We start from the raw sequence: 25726 nt of genomic DNA, 5'->3' as shown, positions 1-25726 counted from the left end.
GTCCCTCACTGATGAACCCAAACTGACACATCTTAATCACCCAAAGCTCATAGTTTAGGGTTCATTCTGGGTGGTAGATTCTGATTTTGAACAAAAAGTATAAATGATATGTATCCACCATTAATAAAATCATACAAAATAGTTTTATTGATGAAAATATTCACTGTGGTTATTCGTGACCTTAAAACTCTGCCATTCAATGACCATTTTTGATATTTTTATACTTTTTTCATTCATGTTTTTGCAGGCAAAGGTAGTATTTTCAGATTGACTATTTCTGATATTATTAATTTATGTGCTTTTTTTAGCCTAGTTATAGACAATTCAATTTTATTGATCTTTTCAATGAGCCATCTTTGGGCTTTGTTGATTTTTTTCAATTGATTCCCATTTTCACTTTCATTGATTTCTGCACTAATTTTTATTTCTTCTACTTACTTCAGATTTAAGTTGCTCTTTTGTTCTAATTCCCTCAGGTAGATGCACACAGATGATTGATTTTAGAGCTCTCTTTTTCCCCCCTAAAATATATATATATATATATATTCAATAATGTATGTGTCCCATGGATTTTCAAAGTGCTTGAAGAGCATATATTTTTATGTTGAATGCATTCATTTATATATTGTATCATATTTGTATCCTACAAATTTCAATAAGTTATATTTTAATTTTTATTTACTTAAAAAGATTTAGAAATCTCTTGAGGTTTCTTCTTTGATTTATTGTCATGTAGGTGTGTGCTGTTTAATCTCCACGTCTTTTTGGATTTTCTAGTTATTTCTGTTGTTTGTAAGTCATTCTGATTATGGCCATTGCTATAGCCATCTAAACATTCTAACACAACTAATGTAGTCTGTTTGTTAGTTTTGCCCTTTATCTTGCTTGGCATTCTCTGAATTTCTTAGAAATGTGGTTTGATATCTGACATTAATTTTGGGGAAAGTCACAGTTATTATTTTGTCTTCTTTCTTCCTTATGTCTCCCCTGGTTGACCTACTACGTACATTATACTTTCTTTGTTATCCCAAAACCCTTGGGTAATTCCCTCTGTTTTTCTTTATCTTCACTCTCCTTAATTTTAATTTTTAAAATTTCTATTGATATATTCTCAAGTTCAGAGATTTTTTTTCTTCAGCCATTCACTCATACAAGGCATTCTTTATTTCTGTGAGGGTGTTTTTGATCTGTGGCATTTCTGTGTATTTCTTTCTCAGATGTTCTGTCTGATTACCTTGCACATCTGTTCGTGCTTGCTGTCTCTGTTTTCCATTAGATCCCTAAACAGATCAAGAATAGATATTTTAAATTCCTACTCTGATCAATTTAATCTCTGCCATGTCTGATTCTGTTTTTCTAAGTTATATATTTTTTTCATTTGGTGAATCTTACCATATTTTTCTTGTCTGTTAGACAGGATGATGTATAGGAAAAGGAATTGTTACAAGCCAGTCAGCTTTAGTAATGTGGTGATACGATGCAAGGATGGGGAAAACATTCATAGTTCTTCAATTAGGACCAAGATTCAGGTGAGGCTATGCCTCAGAAACTGTCAACTTCATAAATGTTTATCAGTTAATTTATTTTTCTCTCTCCCTTAGGTGTGACAGGAAGGCCAGAGGAGGCTACTGCTGGGAATTTCTTTCTCCCATGTTAAAAGATGGAGCTGCCTTTTTTTTTCCAGCTCAGCTGGGCTCTGATAATATTCCAGAAACCTAGGAGCTAGATAATTAGGTTCTCCTGAGGGCAGACCCTGTTAAGAAAAGAGCATTGTGAAATATTTGAAAATAGTTGCTTTTCTTCTCCTTCTACTGAGACCAAAGATGATACTGGAGTTGAGAATAAGTCAGGATCGGGGTCCCCATTCCCTGATTTTTGAAGATTGAACATCCGAGAAACATGGAGCCAAGCACAGAAAAGATGTTTTATTTAAAGGATAGGGGAGAGAGAGAGAGAGAGAGAGAGAGAGAGAGAGAGAGAGAGAGAGAGAGAGAGAGAGAGAGAGAGAGGAGTCCTCCACAGAGTCCACAGAGGAGGGGATTCAAAGCTGGTGACTGAAGTCGTGGGGGTGTCCTTCTCTTTTATAGGTTTTAGATGACCTTTGTTCTCATATCCCCTTGTCTCATCCTGCCTCTGTGACCCAAAGGTGAAGTGATCCAAGGGTGGGAAGAGAGCCATCCAGAGGTACAGGCAGGAAGGGAGCTCACTAGGGGAAACCCATTAACAACTCCTTGCAGGGAGGAACAACTCCCTGAAGGCAGGTAACCTTGGCAACAGGTTGGAGGAGGAGGAAGTGTCCTGAAGGTATTAATATTTTATTTCCTTTGAATCAGCTCCCATTTTGAACCCTGGCCTCACAACCAGAAACAGGAAAGAATTTTTCTCTGATATTTACTTTGGAAATTTGCTAGAACCCTGAAGACAAATGTCACATTATTGTAGAGGTGCCCAATGTCCATAACTGAGTGGGTCTGGAGTTTTTAACTCTCAGGCTTATCAACATTGACCCTTGAGCAGTTTGTCTATTGGAGTTCAGGTTTTCGACTCCCAGTATCCATTCCTCAGGCAGTTTCCACTAATACATCTCTGCTTTCCTGTATTGGACTGTCTGTCTTTCTAACCTTGAAGGCAATAACTTGCCCTGTGAGCTCATCTGTTTTAGAAATTTGAAAAGAATTGCTGAGTTTAGAATCTGTTCATCTTTCTACTTGTGTTAGGACGAAGTGGTAACCTCCAAGCTCCATGCATGCAGAACTAGAAGCTGGGGATCCTTAGTTCATTCTTTACAATTTTATTTCTTTATTAATATTGTATATGTGTTTTTCTGTTCTGTTGATTCACTTGGGTGTTGCTAGGGAAACTCATCAAAACTCAGGGAAGACCCTGTTCATCTGTGGATCTGAGATAATTGGGGATGCATCTGGTATTTTTTTTTTGGATGAAGGCTAACAGATGCCATATTGTTATGATGCTTCTCTAGTCCTGGAGTCTTTAGCAATTTTAGAGTACTGTGCTTTATTTCTCAGATTTGTATGTGATGTGCTGATTTCTTGCTTTGTTTCTCAGCTTTATAGTTCTACTTTGTTAGGAAGGAGGGCAGATGAATCTGTACCACCTTATCGTCACTGGAAATCTCTGTATTTACTTTGAGCCCTGAACTTTAACCACAGCTATATCAGGTCATTGAAAATAAAGCATTCTAGTCTCAAATAGTTTAATGGTAGAATACCCACATTCTTTTTAGTTACCTTGTGTGATTAATGATTAATTGGGTGCCAATTAGAATGTGATACTGTTTAATTAGCTAAGTTTAATGTTCCTGCTGTCAATTTGTTGGATAATTGTTAAGTTAAAGGTCATAGGAAGAAAGAAAGAAGAAAGGGCATTAATCAAAAGTAAAAGTGGGAAAAGTAGAGGCTGGCTTTCTAGTAGTTAACTCACATGGATTGCAGCGCTGGCAATGACCCAGAGAGTTAGGGAAACATAATGGGCATCAGTTTATTCAGTATGTGCATCCCCAGGTGTACATCCAGTCATGTCAAAGAGGGACTAATGGGATATATATGAAAGTTTTACAAGTTCATGTATCCAGGTGGATAGAATTTGGGTGTATTTCTTATTTTCTTCTTTTTTAATTTATCAGTGTTTAAAAATTTTTTTTGATATGTCAAAGTTTTAGTGAAAGAATGTGCATAAATGAAAATGTCATGAAAGAAATGTATAGTGGTAGGTTTTGATTCCCCAAATACTTCAAAACATCCAGATAGGATAGTGGTTAATAGTCGTGTCACTGGACTCAACAGGCCTTGTTGTAGATCCTAGTTGTGTTACTGATAACTTATTGCATCCATGGGCCCTCCAAATCTGTTTCCCTGTTTCTAAATTGAGTATAATAATGAGAGTATTGTGGTAAGGTTACATGACAGAATACAAAAAAAAAAAAAATAGATAGTGAAGACTCTCAATGCATTGGTGCAGTTATTATTGTTATCACAATTAGGTTTAGCATCAACCCAGTTCAATTTGAGTAGCAGGACATTTAGCATTAGGGTCCTGGGAACTCTAGGACCTTTATAACAAAAACCCTATTAACTCCAAATTACCACATTCACTTCTGCAATAATGCCTATTAATAACATTAGCATAACTAAGAAGCTCCAAGAAACAGTTACTGGGCTGTGTATGTAGAACACAATCCAAAATGGGCTAGTTGAGCTCTCAGATTTCTTGCAGATCTAAAGTTCTTGCTCCTACATTTTTCTCTTCTTAGAATTAAAAAGAAGAGCCACAATTGTGAATGATGTAAAATATTAAAAATCAAAGAAATTTAAAAAATTTTTTGATTAGCTGTCACTCAGAAATACTGTATATTTGGAAAGCTGAGAACTTACTCTCTTCCACTTTAAGCACCCAGCAGAAACATGCAGACAGACACCTGTGCACCATGGAAGCATTATGACGGGAATGTCATAGTCAGGAACTATCATTGATGATCATTCCACAAGACATATTTTTAATTTCAATTGTGACAAATATTGAAGACTTCCTACTTCCAGAAAATGAGTAGAAGATTGAAGTGTTCCGCAGTTTGCACAGAATAGCTAATTGCACCGAATTCAAATCAATGCCAGGCACAGGGAATGGAATTCTTAATACAAAAATTTTGCACTCCTAAGAATGTCTGGCATAGGTATGTGAAAAATAATCAGTCTTATTTTACCTTTTGAGTTTATATGGTGTTATGGTTTGGATCTGGAATATCCCAGAAATATTCATGTGTTGAAGACTTGGTGCCTTCTGCAGCAATGTCCAGAGGTGCACTTTCAGGAAATGGTAAGTTCATGAGGACTCTGACCTCATCAGTGGACTAACCACTGATGGTGGACTAATTTGAATGGATTATTGGGCAGTGGTGTAAGAGATGGGACCTACTCACAAAGAGTGAGTCCTCGGGGGTTCATCCTTGGGAACTCTAACTTGTTCCTTGTTCATTTCTCCTCCACTTTCCTGGCCCCCATGGGATTAGCAGCTGTGCTCCACTTTGTCCTCTACCATGATGTACTGCTTCACCTCTGGCCCAGAATACTTGTAGCCAGCTGTATATTGATCAAAACCTTTGAAATCATGAACAAAAATAAATCTCTTATTTTTTAAGTTATGTTTTTCTCAAGTATTTTGTCACAGCAACATAAAGTTGTGTAATGTATATGTGAAATAATTGTTACAAGTATCCAATAAATAGTGATCAGGTAAAATGAAAACAGAAATTTTTGGAGACAAGAAAACTAAGAGTAACTAAAACCTCGCTAAACTGCTTATTTTTAAAATTCAATTGATTGGTTTGGTTTTCTGAACCTGTTTATTACATATGCAACAATACCCAATAAGCAAGTTGTGGGGTTGAAAAATAGGATATAGCCCCTAAGTTGAAAATTCATGCATAGATGTATGTTTTCTTCTCATTCTTATTATTTTATGATATGTCCTAGGTTTCAGAGTGTGTGCATTTGTGTGTATACATATTTATCTAGGCAAAAACATATGTATGCATACAGATATATATATATATATATCTGTATGTGTTTTACTTTGGAGATTAGAGGATGGTTACATGTTAGCTTTCCAAAACATTCTCAGATCTCTTTAATACTGAAAGTTTGAACGGATGGTAGAATTTTGTGTCCAGAGAAAGCATATTAGATTGAAACATGAAATTTCTGGGTATAAGAAATACTTAAAAAAATACTTTAAAAAGTAGAAGGTGGGTAGTTTAATTTGGTTTGATTGATTCGGTCTCCTAGCCTTTTTTATTTGTGGTTGCTGAAAACTGTTATGTGGGTTGGGAACAAGCACTGGATAGAAGAATGGGCAAGGTCTAAATAGAATAGAACAAAGAAATTCATCTAGGAAAACATTTGTGCCATGCCAACAGCAAAACCAGTCATCAAGACTGTCTATTTCCAGAACATCTGTTTCTCTTAGTGACATAGGTAATAGTCTGCCCTCCCTAGTAAGTTAATATATGCAAATTCTAAAGGAGAAAATGACTTGATAGTTATCTGTAGCTTCTTTAATTATTTTTACTCATTATAATGCAATTGTACTCAGCTCTCAGAGTACTTGATAAGACACTGTAAAGTCGCTAAACTCTTGTTCTTCATGAATAATCTTTCTATTCCCAGGGAAGGCATTTTATAGAGTAAGACTCATTACAATCCACCACCTCATTCCAATCAAATTGTTCACTGCAATTTCAAGCTGCATAAGGTATGCTCCAGCATCAAAGTAGGGCTATTTACTGATCCTCTTATGCTCCCATTAGAATAACACACAGAAAATTATTTGGAGCATAACATGAATTCCCTGAAGTATAAAGTGCAAATGATGAGACGACTTAGAGACAAGTGCTGACACTTGTAGCTAGGAGGAAATCTACCAGAAGACTGAGAAATATCAAGTTGGGAACTTACTCTATTATAATGGATATCTCAAAAGATTTTGTCTCAGGAAGTCCAGTGTCAGAACTGTTCTGTCAGTTGCCAGTTACAGACTTTGAACAATTTACTTTAATCCATTGTACATTAGTTTCCTTATCTATAAAATGGATCCACTGTACATCATGAATGGGTTTATTGTGAGCCACAAATTTGGTAGAATGCATAAAATGTTTTTAAAATAGTAAAGCAGTCCAAAAGCTTGTTTCATTATAAGTAGCTATTGTGTATGAGATACTTTGAGCTGCATTAAATATAAGTACATCAAAAACAAAAGAAATTTGAAGCCAGGGTTGGTGGCTGTAATTCCAGGTGTAGCAGGAGAATCACAAATTAAAATCCAGCCTCAGCAACTTAGCAAGGACTTAGGCAACTTAGTAAGACCCTACCTCTAAATAAAAAGCAAAAACGACTGGTGATGTGGCTTAGTGGTAAAGCCCATCTGGGTTTAATCTTTAGTTTTTTTTTTGTTTTTTTTTTAAAAGCAAATAAACAAAAGGGGGGACAATAAATAACTCTATATAACATAAAAATTAGAAAAAATGAACTTCAACCAGAGTTTTCTAAATAGTTGACCAGAAATAACATTTATGTGGCTATTAATGGAAATACTATGGAATGGTTTGACCAGAATATTTTAAAATTATTATTTTAGACAAATAAAAGAAACAGAGTTTAAGGAAGTTATGATGTGCATAAGGAAGGGTAAGACCTAAATTCTCATTTAATATTACAGAAGGTCAATGCATAATATATATGTTATAGTTTGGATGCAAGGTAGCACCTAAAAGAAATTACATTAAACAATGTTGAAATGTTCAGAGGTCAAATGATTAGACTATAAGAGCTGTGACCCGATTAATGGATTGATACTTTTTATGGATTAATAATTTGAATGGATTCGACCTGTCATTGTGGACAGGTAGGGCAAGGCAAGAGGAAGTAGGTCATTGGAGGCAGAGCCTTAGGGATTATATATTTTGTTCTGAACCCCTTATGCTCTTTCTGTGCTTCCCAGCTACCATGAGCAGAGAAGCTTTCCTCCATCATGCCCCTCTGCTGTGATGATCTGCCTCACTGAGGGCCCAGAACAATAATGTTGGTCAATGATGTATGAAGACCTCTGAGTCTCTGAGACCTAATAAACGTTTCCTCCTCTAAGTTGTTCTTGTCAGGTACTTTGGTCACAATGATGAAAGGTAAAATGTGTACAATTTATAAGTAACTGGGCTAAGCATATCATATATAAATATAGAAATAAATAGCAAAAACAAAAAATTACTTGAAACTTTCTGATTGCATGTGGTAGAGAGTATGGTTGGATATGGTGAGCCAAGAAATTACTATTATCCATTCTAACCCTTTTTTCTTTTTTCTTTTTTTTTTTTTTTGTTTTAAACTGTGGTATAAACAAGAAGTAAGATCTACCCTCTTACTGAATTTTTAACTGTACATTATGTTGTTGTTATAAGTACAATGTTGTATAAAAGATTTTTACAATTTATTCTTCTTCTATAACTAAACATGTATGCCTGGTAATTGAAAACTTCCCATTTTCCCTTTCCTTAGCCATTCCACTCTCAAACATCTGAATGTTCACTATTTTAGATACTTCACTGTTATAGGGCAAAATGAAATGCAATGGTCTGAAAGCATTCCCTAAAATTTTTATATTAAAATCTTTTCCCAAATGTGATATAGTATTATTTCGTGGATACTTTGGAAAGCAATGAGGTCATGAGAGAAGAGAAGTCGGGAATGCAATTATTACTACTTTCAAAGAAAATATTCAAAGTAACTCTCTGTCTCATTTTTCTCTCTCCCCACCCCCTTACTCTATACACAGTGCAAGGATATGCAAAATCATCCATTTGCACACACCAGGAATCTGGAAGACACTAGGTTACACTAAGTGAAATAAGCCAATCATATGAAAATTGCATGATTCTGCCTTTATGTGTTACCTAAAATAGCCGAATTTATAGAAGCAAAAGCAGAGAATTCAAGAGTGGTTGTCAGAGTCTGGAGTGATAAGTAGATTTCTGGAAAGCATAACATTTCAATTATGCTAAATTAATGCATTCTAGATATTGGTTGTACAACATTGGCCTTATCGTCAATAATTTTGGATTTTACCCTTAGATATTTGTTAAGAATAGAGATGCTTTGTTTTGTTACTACCAAATAAATAAATAAATGCAAACTAACAAATAAATGATGACTTGCAAGAAAATCTAGGGAACTGTTGGGTGTGTCTGTTTCCTTGGCTGTGGTGATGGTATGCATATGTTGAAATGTACTGAATTGTATACATTTAATATGTTGTGTCCTTTATGTACCAATTACACTTCAATAAAGCAGTTAAACACAAATGACATTTCTAAAACATGCTATATAAAAAAGATACTCTAATTCATTCCATGGTATTTTGTCTAACTTTACTAAATCAAGCCAAAAAAAAATACAATAAGTGCTCAATTTTAGCTTCTATTTTCTGTTTACTTAATACAACTCTTCAACAATCCTCTAAATCATACTTCCTTGTGATTACAAAGAAATATAGAAAATGGAGTTCTTGAATAATAACAAAGGGATTTCAGTGATTAGTTCTTTCAATTGTCATCTAAAGCATCAAGAATCTGTTGAAATTATTTTCATTGAATTCTATTGAAGTTTGTTTAATTCCTTAGATAATTTTTAAGTCACATCTTTTGAAATAAAGCTAAAATCTAGCATTAGTAAGATATAAAAGTCTTCAAACATAATGCTTTCATTTGATACTTTTTGTTGGTATTATAAATAGGATTTTAAAAAAAATCATTTATTCATGAACACATGTTTATATGTATATTTTTTTAGCTACTTACTATTTTATTGTTTAGTGATCCTAATAATTCTTAAAGATTTTTCTTTATGCTGAAAATCTGGACTGTCTTTTACATATGAAATCAACGTTTTTATAGTTTATCCCCCACAAAAATATAATGTGAAAACATTTGTACACAGGTGTTTATTACAATATTGTACCATGGTATACAGGTGATTATTACAATATTGTAAAATGGTAAAGCAATTAAGAGCCACAAGTGGTGGTGCACACCTATAATCCCAACAACTCAGGAGGCTGAGGCAGGAGGATCAAAAGTTTGAGATGAGCCTCGGCAACATTACAAGATCCTAGACAATTTAGCAAGACACTGTTTCAAAATTTAAAAAATAAAAATAAATAAATAAAAAGGACTGGGTATTTTAGGCAGCTTTTTCGCTGCTCTTACTAAAGAACAGAGCAAGTGTAGAGGAGGGAGAGTTTATTACAGAGGACTTAGTCCCTAGAAGGCCATCTCCATTCCTCGGGGCACTGAGATGAGGCAGAATATCTTGGTGGAATACCATGCGGAGGGAAGTGACTCTCATGATGATCAACAAGCAGAGACAAAGATCTCCACTTGCCAGATGCAAATATATACCCTAAAGCCTTGGCCTGGATGCCCCACCTTCTCCAGCCACACCCCACCTGTCTTGTCATCACTTAATTAATCCCATCAAGTGACTAATTCACTGATTGGGTTAAGGCCCTCATAACTCAATCATTTCTTCTCTGAACTTTCTAGCATAGTCTCACATGTGAGCTTTTGGGGAACACCTCACATCCAAATCATAACATTTTGTCTTTTGCCCCCTAAAGCTCACATTGACCTGACAATGCAAAATACATTTGATCCATTTCCAAGACTCCCCATATTCTCAACAGTTCTGAGATTGCTGGAAGTTTATGTTCAAAGTCTTCTCTGAGGCTCAAGGCAATCTCTCATTGTGAGCTCTTGTAAAATTAAAAACAATTCACAAGTATCCAAATACTTAAACATTTCCATTCACAAAATTAGGGGCATAGAAAGAAGGGATAGGACCAAAGCAAGATTGAAATCCAGCTGGGCCCACAAGTCCTGTAGTTCTGGAGCACATGGCTTGATGACCACTCCAAAGGGCTTGTGTAGTTCTGCCCCTGTGGTCTTGTTGGTTGAAGCCCCAGTGGCCTTTCTGTTGGCTTGTCTCTGCAAGATTCATGCAGCTTTGCTAGGATGATGTCCCACATTCTTGGTTTTCCTTAATCTTGGAGGTCTCTACTGTAACTTCAGCTTCCTCCTTCCATCCTTACATTGCCTTCTCAGGGGGTGCCTGGAGGGACTCTGACCCTGCTGCACTTTGCCTGGCCTCCTTCTCCTTCTTTTGAAATCTTGGCAGAAGCCTCCTTGACCCCCTAACTCTAGAATTCTGTATTTTTGCAGAACCAGCATCATGTAATTGACACCATCATATGCCACCATCTGGAGCACAGCCAAGCCTCCTGAGACCCCTGGCTGCAGCAAACTCTGAGAGCCTTTGTAGCTGAGCCTGTTGAAAAAAAAACTTCCTAGGACCCCTTGTGCAAGAAGGGAATCCCACTGGTCTCTTCCTAGAGAACTTTCACTTTTACTCCCTTAAGCCTGAGATGGGTATGGTCTTGCCAGCTCCTGAGATGCCCTCAGGCCATCTTTCTTATAGTTTCTAGGCAAAGTCTTTAGCATTTCTTTAGTGGCAGTAAGGTCTTTAACAACTCCAATTTCCTTAGCCTCAGTTTGCTCCTGCCTTTCAATTTAAAGTTTTTTAAATCTTTCTGCTCTGCTTTCTGATCCTAAATTTTACAATAAATTTGGCTAAAAGCAACCAGTAATATTCATGGCACTTCCTGAATTCTATGATGCCTAGAAATTTCTTCTGCCCGATTAAAATCTGTCTCATAGAAAGTCTCCAGACAGGGGCAAAATGTAGACAAACTCTTATTCAGAATACAACATGAATGACCTCTACTCCAAATTCAAATGTAGTCTTCCTACTCCCTAAACTCTGTTGAGCCCTGTGTTGTTATTCAGAGTTCTATTGACATTCTGGTCTTCTAAGCTCCTCCCAGAATCAGACATTAAGCTCCACTTACACCAATATAAAGCATTTCCAGCTTTTCACTGCTGCACATCTCAAAATTTCTCCAACAAATTTCAAAAATCCCCAATACCTTCTGAACCACATGGTCAGGTTAGTCACAGCAACACCACCACTTCTGGAAACCAATTTCTGTTAATTTTTTATTATTATCTTAATTAATTTATTTATTTTAATTAGGTCTATTTGACAACAGAATGCATTTTGATTTACTGTACACAGTTGCAGCACAACTTTTCATTTATCTGGTGGTACTTGATGTAATGTTGCATCATATGTGTACCTAAGGTAATGATGTCCATCTCATTCCACCATCTTTCCTGTCCCCATGCCCCCTCCCTACCCTTTTCTCCCCTTTGCCTCATCAAAGTTCCTCCATTTTTCCCATGCTCCCACGTTATGAATCATCATCAACTTATCAGAGAGAACATTTGGCCTTTGGATTTGGGGGATTGGCTTACTTTGCTTAGCATGATATTCTCCAACTCCTTCCATTTACCTGCAAATGCCATCATTATATTCTCTTTTAAAGCTGAGTAATATTCCATTGTTTATATATACCAAGTTTCTTTATCCATTCATCTATTGAAATATAAACAGTGATGTGGCTGCGTTACTATAGTAGCAATTTTTATTTTAGTCAGCTTTTTCCTTGCAGCAACTAAAAGACTCAAGCAGAACAATTGTAGAAGAAGAGCTTATTTGAGGACTCAGTTCCAGGGATCTTAATCCATAGAATGCTGGCTCTATTCTGTGGGGCTCACAGTGAGGCCGAACATCATGACGAAAGAGTATGGCAGAAGGAAGTGGCTCACATGATTATCAGGAAGCAGAGAGGTTGATCTCTGCTTGACAGATACAAATATATACTCCAAAGCCATGCCCCCAATGCCCAACTCCCTCTATCCATATGCCACCTACCTTCAGTTACCACTCAATTATTACCATCAGGTGATTAATTCACTGAGTGGATTAAGGTTCTGGTAACCCAATCATTTCTTCTCTGAACCTTCTTGTGTTGTCTCATGCATGAGCTTTGGAGGATACCTCACATCCAAACCATAACACCTGGGATCATTTTGCATTAAAAAAAAATTAGCAACAGCTCAAATAGTACACATCTGTTAAGATTAGCTATATTTATTAAACAAATGACAGTTTTGTATGTACTGATTTATGTACCCATAATAATATTAATTTGAGAAATCTTGCTATGAAATGTAATTATTACATACTCAATTTTTTCTTGTCAAATTATTTTGTACTTGCTCTTTAGAAATATGCTGTATCCTATCTCACACTTCTTGTTAATAATTCATTTTTATGGAGAATAAATGGTTTAAATCTTTGATTGCAGAGTATTATAATAGTCTTTAAAAGTTTGAAAATATGGGCTGGGGATGTGGCTCAAGTGGTGATGTGCTCGCCTGGCATGTGCAGGGTGCTGGGTTCGATCCTCAGCACCACATAAAAATAAAATAAAGATGTTGTGTCCACCAAAAACTGAAAAATAAATATTTAAAAATTCTCTCTCTCAAAAAAAAAGTTTGAAAATATTAGTTTATACAAACTCTTAGTTGGGAATTTTATTGGTAAATCAGTCATATATTCAACTTCCTAATTAAAAGAACGTATCCTTTTGATTTTTAGAATGTATGTTGCCATCTCTGCATTCAGACAGGTTAAAAGTTCAGATCTTCTTAAGATTGAAACTCAATTGAATGGAATGATCCTACTTTCTCCTTTCTAAAGAATATTACCTCAAGCAATTTTGATAGTATTTAGACCATAACTAAAACTCATACATTCATAAATATACTGACCCTCTATTAAGCAATTCACTTAATGGCTGTGGGATGAAAAGCTCTTTCTTTGGATAAATAATGTTTTGTCAAAGACCTCAAAGAATCACAGAAAGCAGCTAGAATCTCCTAGAAGTCCTCTAAGAAGAATTACATCTACCATCAGCTTGTAGATGACTCCACAAGACTGGAGTCATTTTATTCCTGAAATAAAGTTGATAATCAATGTTATTTTTAACATATTTACTAAAGTAAACTATAAAAGTAGTGTTTTTTAATCCAATTCAATATTCTCTAAAGTGTCTAAGGAGGAACTGCTGATTAGATCTTTCATTATCACCTACAATGCATTTCTAAAAAAAATTACTTCAACATGCAGGAAAGTCCTTAGATAAATTGCTTTCAAAAACAATAATAGAAATATTGACCTTAATAACTGAAAACCAATAGGTTTTTCACAGTTCATTTACTTAAAGTTGTAAAATGTTATTTTGTAATGAGATTATAATAGTAATAGATTTACACTGCTCTAATTGTTTAGATAAATCTTTGCTGGCGTACAATTATGGAGAACTGAACATTTTTTCAATTTAAATACAGATCTGTATTTTTAAATGACAATTTCATCTTCCACTCTCACTTTGCAAAATCAATGTAATCAGGAAAGACAAGTTAATAATAAGCAATATCATTCCAAAGTAACTTAACTACAAAGCAGATTTTGCTAATTAGGAACTCCAAACATTTTTTATATAAATTTCTTCTGTCAGGAATGGCTAAGGTGTAATATCCATAACATTTTTGTGTCTTTTAGAAACAAATCACTTGGGTTTTGTGGGTCAATGAAGATGTTTTAATTTCTCTAAAATTAAAACCTGAAAAAAAACTTTGTTCTCCAAGGATAAATTATATTATAAGAATGAGGAAAGAGAAAATTCTGATTTGTAAGGAAAAAAAAAAAAAGGGAGTTCTTTTCTACCACAAAGCATCAACAGGTCACATATTACCAGGAAGTGACAAAGAGAGCCTCAGTTTGTCTCTCAGATACTCAAGTGACAGAGATAATAGAACTATTCTTTTTATATATTTCTTCAATATATGTTTAAGTATGTTGCTTTACTAGAATTTTTCATAGAAAAGGAATATTGAAATAACAAAAACTTAGGACTACATTCATGCCGCTCTTGTGGCAGCATTAAAAGTGTAGTGCGAAAGTCTTCATAAAAAGGAAATGAGCAATTTAAGGCTTATTACATACTGGTTAACCTGTAATAAAAGCTAGTAATATTAATTCCTTAAGATGTGCAAAGTGCATTACTTATCTCATTTAATCCTTGTAACTGCTTTTTAACATAGGTAATATCTATTTTAGTAGTAATGAATTGAGACTCAGGCTATATGGATGGAAAGGGATAAAGCTGAGATTTGAGCACAAACATTTTGATTCTTAAGTCATTTCTCCCAATCAGTTCACTGTGTTGCATCTCCCATAAAAGAGAATTCAGGTAGATGCCACATTTTATGAAACCCAGATGCATAAAATAGAATTATGATTTTAGAGAATTAAAATAACTCTACATATCTGGAGCACAGGGTCAGATGAAGGGATAGAGACCAGACCCATGGGACCATATTATATAAGCTAGGAGCATCAGCAATGAATGCAGAATTACAGGGAAGGCATATAGATCAGATGACTGACACAAAAGCCCAGGTCAGTCAATGATAATTGCCTGGAGGAAATCACAAGTGGTGAGGATAGAGACAAACAGTGAGCCGAAAAATGTTATGAAAGAAGAGTGCACAGGATTTTGGAATGCATTGCATGTTTTGAATGACTCCTAGGTTTATAACATGAGCAACACACAAGTTCGAGCTCAAGGGAGAAAGCTACTTTCACAGAAGTAGTCTTTGTGCTTTTGAGGGTTTCTGTGGCATCACTGGGTAATGTAATGTGCCTATTGAATACTTAACAAATCCTTATCATCAGACTTCTCTGAGAGAAGCATACCATTCTCCTTGTGCAATCATAGATTATTTGGCTCCATTTTCCAAATAGGAAAAAATTTTCCTTTTATCCAGTCAATGAAAGCATATAGGGAAAATCTAATGTCATGAATTGCCTATTCATGCTCCAGGCCAAAAAAATTCAGTAACGTGCTTGGAAACATAGCACATTCTGTGTGTGTGTGTGTGTGTGTGTGTGTGTGTGTGTGTGTGAAAGAGAGAGAGAGAGAGACAGACAGACAGACATTCAAATAGCTTTGCAAAAATGATCTTGCAGATAGTTGCATCAAATCCATGAGGTAGACCAAGCAACTGTTCATTTCTATTTTTAAAAGGCAACATAAGGTTAAGTGACACAATACAGAGCTAGAAACAGAGCTGGAAACAGAAGTTCCTGGAATCATCTTGGTATATATAAGAGCAACCACCAAATGGCTTCGTGACAGGGTGTAAATTGAAGTTCATTGATACTTGGTACAGCTTGAATTGTTAAGAGTCCTAGTTTGTCGTAAACAATAAGCTTAGAAGTGAGAAGGGGAATTAAAGAGCAGGCAAGTTTAACAGTTTAGTTGTATGCCTTTGTAAGCTTCTCTTTGGGATTGTGCTTTTCTGTAAATAAAAATCTCAAAGTGATATTTACTGTCAAATATATATCCAGGATGTTTGGCCAAAACTTTTACCATGTAAATCTGCTTTTGTATTTTATACCATACAATATTCTCTCTGTTCTTATAGAATTCTGCAGTTTATTATTTAAATCCAGAGCATCTCATCAATGATGCATATATGCCTTTTAAGTCTTCTTCCCTAAATTCCAGGCCCACATATGAAGCTACTGATATAATTTTTGAATGACTATATATCTTTCAAATAAGTATATTCAAAATGGAGGGACTGCTATTATTTTTACTCCAATTTTATTCCTCCTACAGATTTCACCAAATATTTAATTGCAATGCTCTTTTTTCTGTTGCTCAAGTCAAACTCTTGAAGCTGTCCTTATTGCCTGTACTTTTTAAGCTCAGACTCCAAATTTTCTTTGATTTTATTCTACCAACTACATTTCTAAATCTATTGGTATTCCAACTGCCTCCCTTTTTTTTTATCTTGCTTTATTTTTTCTTCCCCAAGTTTATTTTTAATGGTGTGTATGAATACACTATCAGTGAAACTCCACATCATGTACAAGCACAAGAATGAGATTCCAATTAGAATAAGTTATACTCCATGTATGTATAATATGTCAAAATATACTCTACTGCCACATATATAGAAAAGTGACAAATAAAATGATAAAATAAAAAAAAAATTATACAGAATGGTGGGTTTCATTGTGGTATCATCACCTGTGCCTACTTAAAAATATAATTTAATTAATTTTATTCCCAATACTTCCCCTGCACTTAACTCCTCCCTCTCCCTGATCTTCTTCCTCTTCATGAATGATCTCCCTTTTTTATAGTGTCCTTTTTCCCTGTTATTTTTTTTCTTCTAGCTTTCAAATATGTTAGAAAATATTATAATACTTTTTTTTCTCTGATTCTGACTCATTTCACTCAAAATTATGGTTTCCAGATATATCCATTTTCTAACAAATGACATAATTTTGTTCTTCTTTGTGACTCAATAAAACTCTTATTTTGTGGATATCCATTTTTCTGTTTTCAGACAACTAAACTGATTCCATAACTTGGCTTTTGTGAATTGTGCTGCAATAAATATGGCTATGTGTGTATCTCTAAAGTATGCTGACTTTAATAATAATTTTATGGTTTTTATTGGTGCATTATATTTATAGATGAGAGTGAGATTTATTGTTTAGATTTATGCTTAGGTATTTTATTTTGAGGGGCACTTTTATAAATGGGATTTTTTCTCATTTCTTTCTCAACAAGTTCATAATTGATGTGCAGAAGAGCTATTTTTTTTACATTAATCTGTCCTATTACTTTGCAGAATTGGTTCATCAAATCTGGAAGTCTCTACTTTACAAATACCTGCTTTCCAATTAAACTCGTACTCCTGCATACTTTGTCCTAGTTCTCTATTTTATTTTTGTCCTTGATTGTTATTCCAACTTGTAATCCTTTTGTGAGAAAATCATAGTGTACAAAATAAGATGACTACAGTGACACTAACAGGTATAATTTTATGTGATGAGTACACTTATGTGGCCTATCACTGACTAAAGCTTTGGTATGAATCCCATCTCTTTGATTTTCTTATTTGATTTATTGTAAATTAGAAAAAATGTAAGCACTCTCAGGTAAGGTATATTATCCAATTGGTTAATACTGGCATAAAGTAATCTTTGAATAATGATTGACAAAGTGAAAAGATATTCATTTTATACTTAATATACTAACCAAAAAATTTGCAAAATATATTAATTAGATTTTAAGAAACCTTGTTACAAAAATTGCTTTCTGTCATGATATTGACTTGTGAAAAAATCTATTTTATCTATTGAATTGAAAATATGGACTTGAAATTATTCAATATTCATTTTTGTTAACTTTTAGAAGAACCTGGTAACTTTTTTTCAGTGTCATTTGATTTTCTCCTGTGACTACTTGTCAACTTATAAATATCATTCCCAAATTTTTAAATCTTAAAAGTAAGTGGCTACTGGTTGGTTTAGCTAAACAGGGGAGGACAACTAACAATTGCACAGAGATTAATCACTTTGTGTTCAGTTGCACCACTGTGAATAAATGGAGGTTAAACATTTACATTCAGTAGATAAGGGGAGACAATCTCTGGGCTCTTTTATATCTTAGCATCATGCAAAGATGATTGTGTAGTCATTATCTACATTTTTTTTTTTTAAATTTGGGTCAAGTTCTTGTTTGTCACATCAGTCATTGCAATTCCTTCTTTTTCCATTTTGTATTGGTGCATTATAGTTGTACATAACGTGGAATTTTTTGTCAGATACAAGTACATGCACAAAATATAACATAATTTGGTCACTATCACTCCTCAGCACATACCATTCTCTTTCTTCTTTCCCCTCCCTATTACTTTTCCCTATTCTACTATCTCCCTTTGCTTTTTTTGGAAGATGTTTCCTATCTTACTTTTCTCCAGTTTCCACATATGAGAGAAAACATGCCTTTTAAAGTATGTCTCCCTGGAACAAAGTAAACTATTTTTCATTGAACAAAATCTTGCACCTTATCTCTATTCATGAAAAGTTTTAAAAAGGAAAGAAGAAAAGAACAATTATAGCATTGCCATTATTCCTACATGAACAATAACTGACATTTTTAAGCAAAATTTTTTATAAGATAGTGAGTATACTCAAACCTCTTATTATTTACTTCTTTACTACTTAAAAATTGATGGGGTTAAATGAAATAGCTCAAATTATATTGTGATATCATGTGCATGTACAAATATGTGACAAGGAAGCCTCATTATTTTGTCTAATTATAATGTACAAATACAAACTTAAAAATCAAATAAAAATAAAATGGAAAATAAAAATCTTGGATCTTAAGCTACTTCTATAAATAAAACAAAATAAAATTAACAACAACAACAACAAAATCCCACGTGTGCTGAAAGCAAAGGGAAATAATTTGCACTAAAGTACACAATGAAGTGTGGAGAAGGAGGAAAAGATGTTCTTGGAATCTGGCGGGGGCAAGTTTAGGTCAGAGTCTGTGAAAGGAATAAGATGCTGAAATGAAAACTTGTTGTCAGAATTTTCTAGTCTTTTTCTACCACCATGTACTTGTGGAGTAAGGTTTGCCTATCCTCATTTTATAGAAAAATCAACTACATTACTTATGCAAGAAAATATGTATTTTATGTGTGTGAAAGTGCATACATATGTGTACACACACATAATAAAAATGCATATATAAATGCATGCATGCCTGAATGCATGTGTATGTATGTAGCAATGTGTGTATATGTTAAATAAATAAAATTAAAATAAATCAATATAAAGAAATGAAATCTTTCTTGGCAAAAAACAGAAAAAAAAGATTTATTACCTTTAATATTGTCAAGACTATAAGCAACAGCTGAAATTTGAACTTAGTGTTGGTAACTAAGATGTATGTCCTTAGTTGTTCAGCAAATGAAGATTTTCAACATCCTACTGAATTGTGGAGAGAAATAGTGGGAGAAAAAAAAACTCACTGTTAAATACTGTTGAATTCCAAGCCAATGTATGAACCAAGCAGATTAATATTTGAAATGCTTATTATACAGTAATTCTAAATAAGAACTTCAAATTATCTCAGGTTTATCAAATATGAATTTTACATTATAATTCCTATCACTGTAGAGGAGAATTTAATAATAGAATTGAAAGTCTGGGCTTGGAGTTTGAGTTCTCATTCTGCCATTTACACAGTAGCTGTTCCTGGAGGAGAAAAAAAAAGCTTATTAAACTTTGTTGACCTCAATTTTATCAAATAAGTAATGACACCATATACAAGTTTATAGTTATTGTGAGCACTGAGTTTTTCCACATTAGAAATCAAGCAGAGTTTAGGAACGTAACTTAGTGGTAGAGCATGTAACCCAGACTTGAGTTCCATCCTCAGCACCAACATAAATAAACAGATGAAAGTCAAGTAGACTACACCACTAATCGTAAGAACTATGAGAGCACATGGTAATATTTTAGAGACTTTCTAGTGAATATGAGACATACAGACTTCCTCTACATTGCTATACTTTTAGGTAATACCAATGTGGATCTAATTTAACTACTTTTAATATTTGCCAAATGCATTAGATGTGATTCCTAAAATGTGTTAAAAGGCATTATTAGTTCTACAAGGTATACTAACCTAAGCAGTTTAAATATTCAAACATAATATTCACATCTTAAAGCTATATATTCATATTCATAGCCTAAATGTGTACATTTATATTTATATCCTAAAGTATCCAAAATATCAGGAAATAAAGAAGCCAATGTACGTTTGATTATTTAAACTTTTCTCCAAAATGTTTTTACCTGGGATCCTTTTCTACAAACAACATACTAACACAGTATAGTTGACCCTATTGATGTCCCAATCATAAGCTAACATGATTGCAATTTTACAGTAAGCTCCTCCAAACGCCAGCACCTTTATCTTTTCCCCTTTGCCTCCCTTATGTGTTCCTCCCTCAAGAAGTGTTTGCCTGCTTACCTTGCAGGAAATAAGAACTGGAGACTAATGCCCTTCACTCTCAAAATTTAAAAGAAGCTGACTGACAAATACTCTAGGTCCTCACAATTCATGTAATGTGCTAGAGTTTCCCAGGAGGAATAACTTCCTGTCACTCACGGTATTAGGTGAATTGAAGAGGTAATCTTTCTTGGCTACCTTTTCTCCTAGTCTCACTCATCTGCCACTGGTGTTTCTTTCACATTCTAAACAAACTACTTGTAGTTAAATCCTTGCCTCAGGTCTTACCTCTGGGGGAAAGAAAGCAGGGAATACGTGTTTTGGAAGCTGCTTGCTTCCTGCTCTACTTTTAAATGACCCAAATATCTGATCAATCACTTCTGACAGCCTCTGAATATAAATCTCCAGGTTTTTACATCCCAGATTTTCTCCATTGTGTTACTATACTCTTCACATATTGTGAAAAAGTTACTTTGCTGATATGATTTTCTGGGCATTTTATTTCTGGCTGCTTTAAATTTTGTCAAAGGAAAAATTGCACTAAAAGAAGTTAGACACAGACAACTTTATTCAAGTCTATTGCGAAAGGGAAGAAAGTCTGAACTTTGCTGAAAGAACTGGGAAGCACTAGGGTGAGTTAGCAAAAAAGTACTGAATGATTTTAGTGAGGTTAGCCAATGGGACCTGGAGAACACATTGAATTATTGCTGAGTTTGCAATAATTTTTTTTCTGTGATTAGGTCATCTGTATTTGCTATAATTTGTGCCCATTCAAGTTGTGACTCTTACTTTCCCACAAAAATAGTAGATAGGAGCAATCTTTCTTTTGATGATCACATTTGCTTTAAAGGGGTGATTCCCAGCAATCAAAAAAAGACATTTTGTTGACTGTAAAACTAACAAGAGGTTGATTTGCATACATTTCAAAGGAGCTGACAATGATTTCCCCAAACTGCAAGTTTCTAAAGAAAATGTGTTAAGAAGAGAGGAACCTTACTAAACCTCTTTAAAATGTAGTTGACTTGAGGGTGATACCTCCAGTTATCAGTGGTGAGTTCTACTTTCTCAGATGTGAAGTAAACCATTAGAGAAGCATGCCAAGGCAAACAGGGTTTACTTAAAAAGGGGTAAAACAGACTTCTCCTGGGAGGGAGAAGGGGGCCATAGTTGGTATCCTGGTGAAGCCAGATTTAAAGTTAGGTAGTCAGTGTAGTTAGGTAAATCGGGTCTAATACCAAGTGAAATCTAAAATGGAAGCCATGCTGGGAATGACTCAGGGAAAACAGGACAACTCATGGAATGTTAATAAAGTTCCGAAAAGGCCCTAGGCCAAAGTCCACCTGGAAGAAATGTTAATGAACAGCCCCCAACAGATTTGAAGACAGCCCATCCCAAAGAAATGTTAATGAAGCCCAGGATACAGCCCCCAACAGATTTGGAGATAGCCCATCCCAAAGAAATGTTAATGAACAGCAAACTTGACTCAGGAAATGCCCAGATTACTTCTTTGGCTCACCTGTGTCCCAACCCTTCCAACCTACATTCCATCACTGAAAGAACTATAAAAAGGGGAGACAACTGCACTTCCACAGATTCCACCTTCTGGGTCCCCTTCTTCCTCCGGGAGAAGTCTTTTCTTCTGTCCTTTAATAAATTTCTAATTTCTACCCTGCCCTTGCCTCGGCGTGCTTCTTTGGTGTTATTCTTCAACATCGGGGAGCAAGAACTCGTCACCGGTCAACAGCGGTAACACTGGTATCCCAAGAAGCGAGAGTGTTCTGTGTCTTTTATCTATCCTAGATTTTCTTTGTTCTTCTGCCTTCTTCCTTCTTACCTCTCCTTCCTGCATATGTGACTTGGTCCAGGAGATGCTCCAGGTGGCATAGCCAGAAGTAGATGGGCTGGAGAGGCCAAGGTGGAGTGATCCAGGCAGGAAGGGGGCCCAGAGTGCATTATTAACAACTTTTACAACTCCCTGCAGGGAGGGACAATTCCTGGGACAGGTTACCTTCCCAACAGGTTGGAGCAGGGACAGGTTATTTTGAGGAAGGTGGAGGAAGGACTCTCAAGTCAATAACATTTAAATTTCTCAAGGGCAGTCTCCAACTTCCCTATCCAAATTGGCCTTCATTCTCTAGACCTGCACAGGATCACCTGTCTGCACTGACTGCCTGTCTTTTATTTTGGCTTCAAGGGGAGTGTTAAGGATAATTTGGTCGAGCCCAAGACTGGTTAGTGAACATCCAAGGACATGTTTCTGACCTTCCTCTTGTGTAGTGGTGGAAGATTCTGTAAGAGTTGTCCAGATTTATTTCACCATAGTTTTGCAACACTGGGACACTAAACATTTTCTTTCTTTTTTATTAATCAAAACTTCTGGTTTACAAAACTATTTACTAGAACAACTAATAAAAAATTGTCACATAAAATCCTACATTTAAAACATGGAGGGGCTGGGGATGTGGCTCAAGCGGTAGTGCACTTGCCTGGCGTGCGTGTGGCCTGGGTTCGATCCTCAGCACCACATACAAACAACGATGTTGTGTCCGCCGAAAACTAAAAAATAAGTATTAAAAAAAAAAAATTCTCTCTCTCTCTCTCTCTCTTTAAAACAAACAAACATGGAAAGATAACCAACATCATTATGATGTTGATCTAGAAACTTTCTACCAGAGACAAACATTGATACTGCCGATTATAGATGTTGAAGTTTGAACATAAGAGAAGCACCCCGAGGAAAGCATATAAAGCAGGATTTATTAAAAAAAATGGGCAGTATAGACTTCTCCCAGGAGGGAGAAGGGGCCATAGCTGGTATCCTGGCATCCCAAGAAGTGAGTTTTTCTGCCCTTTTTATATTTCCTAGTCTTGATTGGTTCTCCTGCCCTCTTCCCCTTGTCTTTCTCCTTTCTGTATTTTTGACTAGGTCCAGGAAAGCTTGGTGGGAATGTAAGGGGGGGTCCGGCGGAGCGTCGGAGGGAGAGACCACACAAGAGACTTACTCCATGCAATTGGCAAAAGGGGATTTATTGGGGATCCATTCCAGCACGCTGGGGCTCCTTGCTTACTCAAGAAGGGAAAGCAGCCCAGAGCCCAGAGCAAAGGTCAAGCAGAGCTTAAGTACACTTTTTGGAGAGGGCGATGGGCTTTGCATACATCAGAACAAATCATCATGAGGCACGGGGAAATTGAACAACAACTCTGAGACGTGATTGGCACATTCATTGGTGGGAACAGGTCGGGCAGGGGTGATTGGTCATTCATAAGCGGGTTACACATTCAAACTGATTGGTCCGGGCCCTGTGAGGAACTGCACAGGGCCCTAGGCTAAATGGCCAGTAGGGCATTGTTTTAACTATCTCAGGAATTTCAGGTTCTGGGTGTAACAGAGGAACTTAATAATACCTAATCTTTTACATTCAAGCTTTCCAGCTTAGAAACTTTACCCTTTCAGGGTGGCCAAAAGGTGGGAAACAGGTGGGCTGAAGGGGAACAGAGCAGCACAGGACACATTAATTAACAACCTTATGGCTCTGAGTGTAGGGGAAATTCCTGGACAGATTACCTTGGCAACAGGTTGGAGCAGGGGCAGATTCTTGATAAGGGTGGAGGAAGGGCTCTGAAGGAATTAACATTTCAATCCCTCAGGGGACAGTCTCCAACTTGCTGACTCACTCAAAATTGGCCTCCTCCATCTGACCTGACTCCATCTGATTATTTATACTGACTGCCTGTCTAATTCTGGCTTCAACATTACACATATCCAGTATAATAAAAAAGGCTTGGACTTTATTTACAAATTACTTAATTAGGAAAGTAATTAAGAGATGTTTTCATTGATGGAGAAATAAATCTAGCAAAACTAGTATGTGAAAACATAATGCTTTACAAAGCCCAAATACTTAAGATTCGATTCTTGTATACCCCAAATGGGGCACATACTAAACAAAAAGGTTGAACATCCGTTAGAGTATAAAAATGGGATCTAGGGCTGGGGTTGTGGCTCAGAGGTAGAGTGCTCACCTAGCACTTGTGAGTCCCTGGGTTTGATCCTCAGCACCACATAAAAATAAATATATTAAATCAAGGTATTGGGTCCAACTATAACTAAAAATAAATATTACAAAAAATATAAATAAAGTAAAAAAAAGGGATTTAGTTGTTCAAACTCTACAAATCCCTAGTTTTTAAATCTACTGTAATCTGTCAATTACTCCCTAAAGTTATTAACAACAGCAGATATTACCACTGGACATATAATGTCATTTATTTCTCCTTTGCTTTTATCACTATAGTACAATACAAAATTTCAAATGCAATGTTTTATGTCCCTGTTTTTAAACTAATTAACACCTTAATAAAATAAAGTTCTAGATGCAAAATTTAAGTTGTGTAAGGCTCAGTAAACAGTAATAAAAAACATAACATTTTTTCTCATAAAAGGAATATGAAAACCAAAGGTTTTTTCTTTTGTGAACTTGCTTCATATTACTCTGTTCTGTCCAATTTTTTTCCATTAAGAAAACCCAAAGAAATATAAAACAATTGTTTATTATAGTTTGTTTTTAAAGCCAAAAACCTTTGGAAATAGGTCTTGAGATGTTTCAAATAAGAATAAACTCTCAAAAATTCACATTTTCTTCAAAAAATTTCAACTGGAGAACTTTCACACTGTACATTGTACATTTTTTAATCCATGTACTTTCATATACATACCTTTCTCTCCAATTCATCATCCTCTTTACCTGCTCTAAAAGCTAAGCCCCTAAGCCTCTGATGACATCCACTCTTAAGACTTTGATTATTCTCCTGATCTTTTCAGAACCTGGCATGATAGCTGAAAGTAGCTCTTTAAAGTGGAGTTCTTCTGTCTCCTGTGTAACTTCTCCATGAAGTTCCAGGGTTTCCTGATATTTCTGTTTAAGTTTGAATTCTGACACTGGATTTGATAATTAGAGATCTTCAGAGTTTACTTTAGAGCCCAGTTTAAAGATCTCCTTCATCAATTGTACCAAGTCATTCATTCATTTGCATGACTTTTCCTTTTCCCAGAATCCCCATCTTACCAGTTGAGTTTGTAGAATTTAACTCACCCTCAGACAGGCAAGGAATCGATTTCCTTTCCTGAACAATGCTGCAGTCAGGGACAGACTGGCCCTGCCATACTCAGAAAAGTTCTCACTGAAGGTCCTGAGCTGGACATCTCCTGGGACTGCTGGAATCGCCTCCTGTCTCTGGCGAATAATCATTGGTTCTTTGCTGACATCATCTCACTGCTCCTTGACCTGCTCCCAGACTCAGTGATCAT

At 35.5% G+C, this 25726-nt stretch overlaps 1 pseudogene; it reads right to left on the bottom strand.

Annotated features, from left to right (window-relative positions):
- Positions 1 to 1142: 1142 nt before the first annotated feature.
- On the bottom strand, positions 1143 to 25726 carry LOC144249021 (serine/threonine-protein kinase Nek4 pseudogene; annotated as a pseudogene).

This window comes from Urocitellus parryii, chromosome 4 (genome assembly GCF_045843805.1).
Source record: "Urocitellus parryii isolate mUroPar1 chromosome 4, mUroPar1.hap1, whole genome shotgun sequence".
Lineage (NCBI taxonomy): Eukaryota > Metazoa > Chordata > Mammalia > Rodentia > Sciuridae > Urocitellus > Urocitellus parryii.
Note: the sequence above shows the minus strand (reverse complement) of the source record. Positions and strands in the feature narration are given on the sequence as shown.